The sequence below is a fragment of the Tachypleus tridentatus genome, chromosome 10 (genome assembly GCF_004210375.1).
Source record: "Tachypleus tridentatus isolate NWPU-2018 chromosome 10, ASM421037v1, whole genome shotgun sequence".
NCBI lineage: Eukaryota > Metazoa > Arthropoda > Merostomata > Xiphosura > Limulidae > Tachypleus > Tachypleus tridentatus.
This window is the reverse complement of record NC_134834.1, coordinates 157121230-157133879: the sequence shown is the minus strand read 5'-3', so window position 1 is coordinate 157133879 and position 12650 is coordinate 157121230. Positions and strand designations below refer to the sequence as shown.

The 12650-nt window shown below is 32.6% G+C and overlaps 1 protein-coding gene across 2 annotated transcripts in view; it reads left to right on the top strand.

Annotated features, from left to right (window-relative positions):
- LOC143228248 (putative G-protein coupled receptor AH9.1) overlaps positions 1 to 12650 on the top strand; it is a 41790-nt gene that overhangs the window by 27862 nt on the left and 1278 nt on the right. The window lies entirely within an intron of this gene.

The window sequence follows — 12650 nt, the reverse complement described above, 5'->3', positions numbered from 1 at the left end:
TATGTTTTCTAATGCGTGATATTTAGTGTGTACAGTCATAGTACCATGTTTTCTAATGCGTGATATTTAGTGTGTACAGTTATAGTACCATGTTTTCTAATGCGTGATATTTAGTGTGTACAGTCATAGTACCATGTTTTCTAATGCGTGATATTTAGTGTGTACAGTTATAGTACCATGTTTTTCAATGCGTGATATTTAGTGTGTACAGTCATAGTACCCTGTTTTCCAATGCGTGATATTTAGTATGTATAGTTATAGTATCCTGTTTTCTAATGCGTGATATTTAATGTGTACAGTCATAGTACCCTGTTTTCTAATGCGTGATGTTTAGTGTGTACAGTCATAGTACCATATTTTCTAATGCGTGATATTTAATGTGTACAGTCATAGTACCATATTTTCTAATGCGTGATATTTAATGTGTACAGTCATAGTGCCATATTTTCTAATTCGTGATATTTAATGTGTACAGTCATAGTGCCATATTTTCTAATACGTGATGTTTAGTGTGTACAGTCACACTACCATATTTTCTAATGCGTGATATTTAGTGTGTACAGTCACACTACCATATTTTCTAATGCGTGATATTTAGTGTGTATAGTTATAGTACCCTGTTTTCCAATGCATGATATTTAGTGTGTATAGTTATAGTACTATGTTTTCTAATACGTGATGTTTAGTGTGTACAGTCACACTACCATATTTTCTAATGCGTGATATTTAGTGTGTACAGTCACACTACCATATTTTCTAATGCGTGATATTTAGTGTGTATAGTTATAGTACCCTGTTTTCCAATGCATGATATTTAGTGTGTATAGTTATAGTACCATATTTTCTAATGCGTGATATTTAATGTGTACAGTCATAGTGCCATATTTTCTAATTCGTGATATTTAATGTGTACAGTCATAGTGCCATATTTTCTAATACGTGATGTTTAGTGTGTACAGTCACACTACCATATTTTCTAATGCGTGATATTTAGTGTGTACAGTCACACTACCATATTTTCTAATGCGTGATATTTAGTGTGTATAGTTATAGTACCCTGTTTTCCAATACATGATATTTAGTGTGTGTAGTTATAGTACTATGTTTTCTAATGCGTGATATTTAGTGTGTACAGTCATAGTACCATGTTTTCTAATGCGTGATATTTAGTGTGTACAGTTATAGTACCATGTTTTCTAATGCGTGATATTTAGTGTGTACAGTCATAGTACCATGTTTTCTAATGCGTGATATTTAGTGTGTACAGTTATAGTACCATGTTTTTCAATGCGTGATATTTAGTGTGTACAGTTATAGTACCATGTTTTTCAATGCGTGATATTTAGTGTGAACAGTCATAGTACCCTGTTTTTAATGCGTGATATTTAGTGTAAACATTAATAGTATCATGATTTGTAATGCGTGTTTGGTGTGAACAGTCATAGCACCATGTTTAATAATACATGACGCTTGTTTAAAAATGTGCGGCACTACTACAATATTCCTAAATGACTAACATTTTATGTAACTATTGTAGCACTTTTAGCATGTTGTCCCTTCATAACACCACTAGCTTGTACTCTACTCAGAAACATTAAGTATAAACATCGTAAAACCTCTTGTACTATACATCCAACATTTAATGTGGATTATCATAACATATCTTGTATTATACACCCAATATACACTATCCATTTGCGGATTATCATAACCGCTCTTGTACTATACATCTAACATTTAATGTGAATTATCACAACACCTCTTGTACAATACATCCAACATTTAATGTGTATTATCATAACAATTCTTGTATTATACAGTGCAACATTACTGTGAATTATCATAAGCAATCTTTTTGGAATTTGCTTAAACAACTTAACATGGGGAATAAACAGAAGTAAACAGAAAGGTGATATTTTTTATCTGTCTAAAAAGGTGGAAAGAATTTCTGTGAATATTCATATAAGACTCAAATTATTCGAAGGTAGAATTTCACATAAATCTTGTATGTAATAAACCTATTACATGATCACTATAGAATTTCTTCCCAAGATTCAGTGTGTTTGCTCTTATTTATTTATTTTTTACCTATGTTGATAGAAATGCATTCCTTTCTCTCCCGGAGCAAATATTTATAAATATTCCACTTGTTTAATCATATTAAGTTGCATTAAGTTTAGAAGATTTGAATGACGGATTCCTTGAAAATTCTTTACTTAAAATGGCACAATATTTAAATTATATTAAAACGCTTTCTTTAAATAAGACAGTGAACCGTACTGGATTAACAAAGAGGAATAAAATGTACAAAATTAATTTCGCCATTATTTTATCATACAGCTTAAAATAATTTTTCTGGTTCTTAATATTTAGAAGAATTAGTAGGACATATTCGCCATTGGCGTGTTTTCGATGACGTCACGAGCCACGATAGTCCTCTCATATTTTAGCAGTTTCTTCCTGACTCGCATGCATCTAACTATTAGTTCTCTGCAACGTCCACAAGACGCTCATTAATCTTTATTCGAGACAGCTTATTAGCAAAGTTATACAAAGGAGAATTCGGTTTACATCGATGGAAAACCAACATGCTTAATCTCAGGTTACTTACATACTTCTGTGTACTTAACAGTTATCAACTTTTTCTGCATCGTTATTATCATATTGTAGGTGCTCAAGTAAATACTAAACTGTCATTATTTTGAAGTTACAATATCCATTAAACAGATTAATGTTTGTAATAAAATTCACAACTAGTCAGCCACCACCAAATTCCCATAAAACATATGATATCTGAAATATCTAGTGCCTATGCATTGTTCCACAATATATTGTAACAAAAGTTCTTATAATAAACTTGTGTTTCCTTGAAAACTATTTACATTTTTACCACTTTAACATCATATTAACACATTAAGTTTAGTCTTCAAAAATGTTTATTCACACCTTATAATATTTTTACACTCAGTACCTTTTATAAGGGAATGCATTCTAATAACGTAGTGTGTTCCTCTTCACCTCGAGGAAAGCATATTAAAATAAATTCAGTCATAATTTTTATTTTTTATAAACACTTAATTTAAAATACAAATTCAGGAGAAATTAAAAACATCCCCCCGAACTCGTGACTTTATAGTACATATAAATAAACTGCCAAACACGTAACCATTATACAAAAGAAAAAAAGGTTCTCCTCACACATGTAGTTTTTAGAAGTAATATTTATCGAAACAGAGACCTTTGAAATTTTTAATAATACTTCAAAAAAAATTCTTCACGCTCATCTCTTACTACAGTTTACCAATATGTCAGTAAACCCAATACCCAATAAGCGTTTTCATTTTCTCAAATAAGCATCTGTTTTGGTACAATAAATCGTCAAAACAAACAGTAAAAAACAATTGTTTTCACTCATTTATAACAGACATCTATGTTGGTACAATAACTTACTAGAAAAAACGGCAAATAAAATAACTGCTTTCACTCATTTAGAAAAAGCGTATGTTTTGGTACAAATACTCAATTAAACAAACAATAAAAAAATGCTTTAACTCGTTTAAAACACGCGTCTTTTTCACTAACTTATTTAAACGGTTCTTTAGCATTTCACGCTAGTTCTGAAAAATAATACAGGATATTAGTGTTTTGTGCAACGTATTGTATTACTGTGTTGTACTGGTGATAAATTGGTCATTTAGTAAGTTTTAAGAACATTTTTTGTTCTCAGACGTAAATTAATAAATCTAGCTACTCATAGAATCACAAAGAAGTGTCTTATTGTAACGTTTATTATAAGCATTTATAATATTTTATCGTATTTCAGATTAGTTCTGGTTTAAATCCAAAAACAAATATTTATACCGATCACTTTCTTATTGTAATAGTCTTAAGATTACATTGTGAAAAATGCTGCAATCCAAGTTAAAAACAACTGTAAGAAGAAAGTTTATCAGATGTATACCGACGGTTGAGCACATTATATTTAAAATATTCTGTAATAACCACATCCAATATCATATTTCAGAGGAATTACATATATTACACCTACATTTTGGCATGACTTGGTTATTTGTTAATATTGTAATGACACCAAAAATATATGCAAAGTATACATACATTCAGATTATAAAGATGTGTTGGGACAAGAGATCTGGAAAATCCAAAATTAGGATATCAAGTGCAGTAATGACACTGGAAACTTGGGAAACCAGGATCATCCAGAAAGAGATATGCAACAAGTCATATCCCAGTCGCAATAAACAAAATTCAGCATCTTGTGACAGGTAAAAATCTACGTACTGGCAAAATCCGTCCACATGTGTCACACAGAGCACATAATACAATCAAAAAGAATCACTGACTGGAAAAGTGACAAAATTTATGTGTCCTCAAATTACTTCTACGAAATATCCAGATATGCATTTAACTTTCGCATACTTCAAGCAGCTGGAGGATGAATGGGTATTCTTGCTATAACATACAAAAAAATAATGGTTAAGTCGCCAAAGGCAGCGCCTGTGGATTTCTGTTACGTGAATTTTGAAACTAGCTCTGAGAAACCGTCGAATTCGTACATTTAAGGTGTAATGGTGTGCTTTTAAGATGACAACCTTACGACAGAGCCGTTTGCAATGGAAACTATCTGATAGGTTATTGTCAACATGCACGGCCACCAAATAAAAATTAGTGGACGTGGCGACATGCACTGTAATGACGTGTTAAGATTCCAAAACTGTTTTAATATAACGTAGTTATATTATATTATATCAACCTCTGTAGCAATGGTATAAATTTTGCATTTTTCTTATTAATATTCTTTCCAGTTGCAATATTTTACTGTTAAGTTACCAAATGTTATTAAAATAAGTAATTTTGATGTGTAAGTTTATTTTTTGTGGCTGTTTTTACTGAAGTCTGATGTTAGTACATTTCAGTCATCTGGTGAGTTATTTATCCATTTTTGGTTGGAGGAAATTCTTTGTGAAGTTAGCCATATGAAAAAAATACCATAGTTGTAAACGGGGATTTTTTTAATATTATTATTTGTAACCTTCTTTTGAAATTGATAGAAAACTGGATATCCATACAGTAGAAACTTTTAAACATTTTTTTCCAAAAATATTAGACGTCAGGTAATATTCAGCTCCAAAAACCAAATAGTCGAAAAATATTTTAAAAACTTTAAAATTTCTACTAATGTTCCATTAGGGCTAATTACTGTAAATCAGCACAAAGTACAGATATATTTGTAAATCCTTATTAAAGATTAATTTTAAAAATGTAAAGTTAAATTTATTACAATAAAACAGAAATGTTCATCTATGAAGAATAAGAAGGCTTTGTTTGTTTGTTTGTTTGTTTTTTGAATTTCGCACAAAGCTACTCGAGGGCCATCTGTGCTAGTCGTCCCTAATTTAGCAGTGTAAGACTAGAAGGAAGGCAGCTAGTCATCACCACCCACCGCCAACTCTTGGGCTACTCTTTTGCCGAAGAATAGTGGAATTGACCGTCACATTATAATGTACACATGGCCGAAAGGGCAAGCATGTTTGATGTGACGGGGATTCGAGCCTGCGACCCTCATATTACGAGTAGAGTGCCTTAACCACATGGCCATGCTGGGACTAAAAAACATAAATATTGTTGTCGTTTTAGAGTAAATCAACATTGAATTATACCTACCTCGAGGATTATTCGTTTGTTTTCAGAATTTCGCGCAAAGCTGCATGACGGCTAGCCGTCCTTAATTTCAGCAGTGTAAGAGTAGAGGGAAGGCAGCTAGTCATCACCACCCACTGCCAACTCTTAGGCTACGCTTTTACCAACGAATAGTGGGATTGACCATCATTTTATAACGCCCTTACGGTTGAAAGGGCGAGTATATCTGATGTGACGGGGATTCAAACCCGCCAGCCTTAGATTACGAATCAAACGCCTATTCAGGTGTATGCAAGATAAAATCAGAAAAAAATATACCAATCACATCAGAATGCCTATACGTTGTTTTTAACTCGTGTATTTTTTTTTCCATTTTAAAATAGCATTCGATGTTTTTTTTATAAAAATCCATTCGCTCTCTTAGTTATTTTAAAATCTAAATACAATTGTGAACCCCAGCGGTGAAGTATTGAACTAACGTGCTTTATGAAAAATTGGCATAATGGGTGGCTTAATGGTTATGGTGTCGCGTTACGTATAGAAGTATCCAAATTCGAACAACTATATGCAACTGAATGCACTCTGCGCTTTTCTCTTTGAGGATCTTATAGCTATTGTAACCGACGTTACATAAACGTTTTTCATAAAAAAAAAACTGCCGTATAGGAAGCAGTTGCTGCAAGCTTGTCTCCACCCCCTAACCCCACCCTCTGTTCAGCATTTTAAAATTAGACCGTTATATATCGTTTCTTTACATGTTTAATATATCATATTATTGTATCTAAGTGTTTAAGAAACATTTCATCTGGTGAAGACCATTGTCAGTGTTATAAATTAATAAGCTATTTCAAATTTAAACGTTGAGATTTTTCTGGTTCATTTCGTGCTTACATTGAGTTGAAAAATGTTGGGGGAGGAGAAACGATTTCTAAACTTTTTAAATACATTAAGCCTTTCTCTAGAAGAATCGTTACCATTAACAACTTGATTTTGGCTTCTCAGTAATTTTTTTCTCTTATCTTATATGATAAGATACTCTGTACCCTGGCACAGAGTCACTTTACTCACTAAGAAACCTGTAAAATCATAAATGTAATGTAGTTTACATGAATTATGTGATAGCGTTTATTTCACTTGCACCAACTTTTATTTCTAATATTTGAATGTTTCCTTTTAACCTGCAATTAATGAGTTTAGAAATAAACATTTCTAGCCCCTTGTGTAGTTTCGTGTTTAATTTCGAACAAACGCTTTCATCAACAAACTGGTTATAACTTTGTTTCAAACTCTGGTCTGTGGTTTTACTGAAAGCCTTTTACATTTTATTTTAATTTTCTTATTTTAGCTTAACCATTTAGTTGTAACATGATTTGGAATCTTTCGATAGATTAAGTTAAAATAAATAAAATATTTCTACGTTTCTTACAGATGATCCTTCTTGAAACCTACAGACAAGATATAATGTTAACACGCGCAAAGCATTCCCATTATGTAACACCGCGAAAGAATATTAACTTGTGAGATATATTGAAAATGTATCGCATGAAACTGCCTAGGAGTTTGTCGCAAACTCAATCGCGTAATGTATTAATCCACCTACAGACGAAGTGCGCAATATAGTATGTGTTTTCCTCATAACAAAGCCACATCGGGCTATCTGCTGAGTCCACCGAGGGGAATCGGACCCCTAATTTTAGCGTTGTAAATCCGTAGACTTACTGTTGTACAAGGGGGGATGCGTAATATAGTAACCTCTAGGGACGAGGTTGAATAACAGCGTCCTGGAACGATGCAGGAAGCTCTCTTTATTTCTTTATAGATGTCTCTGCAAAAGCTTAATTAAAACACAACTTTTAAAAATTGTTTCATGTCCTATGATTTATAAAAACATAAATAAACAATTCACGTTCACACAAAGTTATCCAAGCTGCTACTTCTTCGACTTATTTAACTGGGGAAATACAACAAACTCAAAATTGATAACAATTACCAACATCCACCCAGCTGAGTAGAATACTCTTATAGTCTGCATGTGAAAATGTCTTAGAATGCATATATGAAAATTTAGTTAAAGTAAGGTAGGAAACTTTATCAAAATATATGTAATACTGTCACCAGAGAACGCCACTATAACAATATTCAAGCACAGGATTGTTGCTTTGTGTTCAAACATGTTTCCATAATACTCGTGAAATAAATTATATAAGCGTCATTAATCATTTAATGTCATTGCTATAGCACCGAGGGAATGTCACTGGAGGTTCCACTGTGATTATACTGTACTTATAGTGTGTTAGCAACAACTGTGCTCTCCTATTAATCCCTGTAAGAGGAAATGTGATTGTAGTTTTTTCTCTTGTATATTCAGAATAGTACTATGTCATAAATTAAATGAACTGAGTTACATAGAGTAAAAAATATACTACCTTTAATTAATTTGTGACGTAGTGATTAAATAGGGTTTTCTTTCCCTCGAGAAGCAATAATTAAATATAGCTGGTGTTGAAATTTATTGGTGCAAAGCAACGCGGCTATCTGCGCTGATTAAATACAAATATACTCCTTAGATTGGTTTAATTTGAACTTTTTAAAATATGATACCATTGCAGAGCAGTATTTTTTTTAAACCTAAGAAAACTATATGTTTACAATTAAATGGATTTAATTGTTAAATCGTGGTGTTTTTCAACATTAGCCCTAGAAGTAATAAAAACGTGATTCGAATTTTATATTCTTAGATAAGTAATTGTTACGTATTATAATTTATTACGGACGAGTCTCCGATATATTATGATACGTATTATGATTTCAACTAGCCGGAAACTTCAATTTCAATTTAGAAATTAATTGAATGTCAATATGTATCAATCTTTTTATATTTGCCAGCAAGACTAATAAACACAGTTTTTTTTCTTAACACAAATATATTTTAATATGCAAACAACAATACAATTTATAATAACGGTTATTACCAATAGTTGATATAAATAATAATTAAAACACAAAATTTTACAGATTTACAAACAATGCTGCCTCTTCTATCTGGTCTAGAACTGAAACTTTTATTGACGTTTCACAAAGACTGAATTAAGTCTACCTTAATACACATGTGCCCTTCCACTGGACGGAAAAGCTAGCTAGTGCTTCACTTAACATACTTAAGTGTTTTGCCAACGAAAATACCTAATGTCCTCGTATAAATATTAACTTCCGAAGTTGGTTCTCTGAAGTTAAACGGCTCGTAATTTCCGAAATCTGTAAACGTTCCTGGTCACATTTATGTAGTTTTCCCATTAATAAGCGTTTATCACAATTACAGCTTCCGAGATTTATAGTATACTGACTATAGAGAAACAACAGTATTACAAAACTGTCTCGTTGTGATTTATACATTTTAAAACGAAGTCATGGAAAGTTCAGTTAGCCCAACAACACTGATATTTACATTGCTGATTCTTACGCTCGAAAATCTTCTACAAATTTAGAGAACAGGTGGGACTTTCGCAATACACATTTAACAATACAAGTTACAGGCATTTCTAAATATTAAACTATTTGTTTGTGTTGGAATTTCGCACAAAGCTACTCGAGGGCTATCTGTGCTAGCCGTCCCTAATTTAGCAGTGTAAGACTAGAGGGAAAGCAGCTAGTCATCACCACCCACCGCCAACTCTTGGGCTACGCTTTTACCAACGAATAGTGGGATTGACCGTCACATTATAACGCCCCCACGGCTGAAAGGGCGAGCATGTTTGGCGCGACTGGGATGCGAACCCGCGACCCTCGAATTACGAGTCGCACGTCTTAACACGCTTGGCCATGCCGGGCCATATTAAACTAAAACATACATAGATATTAAAATAAATATACATTAGTAAATCCGTTACATAATCTACTGTGTGTGGCCATTCTTAACGTTCTCAAGAAAAACTACGCCTAAAAAAAATGTACGTGATTGTGGTTAAATCTTATTGTGACCATCATTCACAGTTTGACTCTATGCTGACTACTGGTGTGGTCTGTAACTCCCAATTCACCCCACTTCACCGCACTTGAAGTTGAAATGCACAAGAATGGGATAATTTTTTCGTAATTACGAGAAACCAACTTGAAGTAAAAATGTATTTCACAACGGCTGGTATGGGTATTAACACTTTCATTAATAAAGCATAAAACAACGTTTTGACCTTCTTAGGTCATCTTTAGGTTAAGAAGATCTAAACGTTGTTCTCTGCTTTATTTTATAAATTTTGTTTTATTGTATCTTTAGGCTGAAATAGCACATTCTACAATTTCGTGACTATTTTCTGAACCGTGATGGTATTTCTTGCAACATGAGTAGAACTAGTCGATAGATCTTCCATGAAACAAAAATGGTGTTTCCATCTTATCAACCAGTATTTGATAACCTTCTGGATGACTAAACAGCTAAGGTTTCCCTTGTACGGAACAATATTATTACATACACCAGGTGACGCCACGCATATAAAGTTGTAATTTCATACAAAGTGATATATTAGCATATAGGAAACTACGTTTTCAAATACAAGGAATTGATGGGAAACAAATAACGCACAGTTGCTTACCGTAATCCAAGTCATTATGCTTACATTATTTTACACGGCGTCTGAGAAAACCATATTGTTTTATTTTTAATTAATTAGGTTACGTTTCCAGTGATTATTTTTAGGAAATAAATTTATTTTCAGAGCAATTCTACCTGTAAAATTTATTTAACTTACCACAAATTGTGGTACTTTATTTTTATTTTTCCATTCATTTTTTTCTTCTTTACTTTGGAGAGTAGTTACCTTCCCACAATTGTCTGCAAGCAGTGAAGGGTAATATAGATGTGGGTTGTTGTGGGCTTGAGCACCCACATCTCACTCTATTAATTTCTATTATTACTATCTCTATTCCTTTACTTTATTTCTTTATTTTACACTGGCAAATGTAGGTTAAGACTGATAGACGATGTGTCCCCACCTCAATGTGGGTTCTAATTTCTCAGCCACCTCCATAACCCACGGTACATTTTATATTTCATATTATAGCTTATACCCTGGGATTCTTCCAATTAGTACAGCGTTTTTTAATTTTTATTTTTAATTTATTTTTTCGGCTTGTTTTTGGTTATAACAAACCAACATATATATATATATATACATTTATATATAAATAGATAGTTAAATGGTAGATATTTTTTTTTATTGTGACGATTATACCACATTTTTCTCTTAGTACATGGATTTAAGACTGACGTAAGTATCTTAAACCCACCAGTTTCGTGAACTATTACTGAGATTATGGCCGATAGAAGAGATGCTACGCAACTGATGAATCAATGCTTTCTAATCGATATAAATAGCAACAGTTAGTGAAATAACTTTAATTTTTCTTGGACTAATTTTTTGTTCTAACCTCAGTTGCTAGCTTGCTTAGATCACAAATTAAGAGTAGTCATTCGTAGATTCTTGTATACACTATTTCAAGTTAACTTCATATCACTGAGAGTTACTAACCCATTCTTTTTTTTTCACTAATAAAGAATTAATCCGCTGCCATTTTCATATTTATACGTTATTTATAAAGTTAACTTAAGTGACCATATGAAGAGCATTTTACTCGTAAAATTTATTTTAAATTCAGAAGATAACTTGAAAAAACAATAAGTATAAGCTAATATATTTGATATTTGTTGATATTTGTAAACATTTTCTTCAATAATTGTTGAACAGGCGGTTATTGAAATTATGTAGTTATTTTGAAATTATGGATAAGAAACGTAAAATTACAGAGAAACTTTATTTTGTTTATGGCCTGGCATTGCCCGGTGGGTGAAGGCATTCGACTCGTAATCTGACGGTCGCTGGTTCGAATCCCCGTCGCACCAAACATGTTCAATTTTTCAGCCATGGGGACGTTATAATGTGACGGTCAATCCCCGCTGTTCGTTAGTAAAAGAGTAGCCCAAGAGTTGGCGGTGGGTGGTGATGACTAGCTGCCTTCCCTCTAGTCTTACACTGCTAAATTAGGGACGGCTAGCCCAGATAGCCCTCGTGTAGCTTTGCGCGAAATTCAAACAACAAACAAACAATCTTTTGTTTAATTAGACAAAGAAAGAGATAAGAAGAAATGTAAACAATTGCGTTAACTGAACAGTGTTGAATAATAAATTATTTCGATATCAAGTACAGAGTAATAGTTTCTAGTAAAACTTGTTATATTAATAAAAATGAATTAAAAAGATAACTTCGGTCATCTTGGTCTTCCAAGTGGTTATCTAGCGAAAATCAAGAAGCTAAGGTCGTGTTTGAGTTGATTAATTATGTGTTCTACGGTAAGACAAGCGAAACAAAACCGTGATGGATTGAACTTTATTGGACTTTTAAGCGAAATGTGTGAAACGTGAGTAGTCACAATACGTGTTGGGTTCTTATTACATTTTGTGAGGTAAACTTCGCTTGAAAGTTTACAAAGTCTTTCGTCTTTCACGAGGAAAAGTTGACTGAACAATTTCCTTTATTTTACTTCCCTGGTTAGCATTTAATCTTCATCTATGTTGTTTTTATTCCGATTTAAAAAAACATTTTGACTTTATATTAAACTACTAAATGGTTCCACACACGCGCGCGTAGTTTCAAACATTTATCAAAAGAGAATTACTTATAAATTAGGTTCCTTGGTGAGACAGTAGTAATTTTACGGACTTACAACGCTAAAATTTAGGTTTTAATTTCCCACAGCGAACGTAGCAGATAGCCCAATGTGGCTTTGCTTTGAAATAAACAAACCTGTAAATCAGTAAAATCTTTATACAGATATGAATATTATTTTCATATTTATTAGCTTTAAGCGACTGAAGATGTTTCAACAATGCTGGAATGTTGTAATTAGATCCGTATTATAAGTACTAATTGTATGTTTCACTTAAAATAGTACCGTTACTACTTAACAGTGTTGTTTTGTTTTCTATACACGATTTATAACTA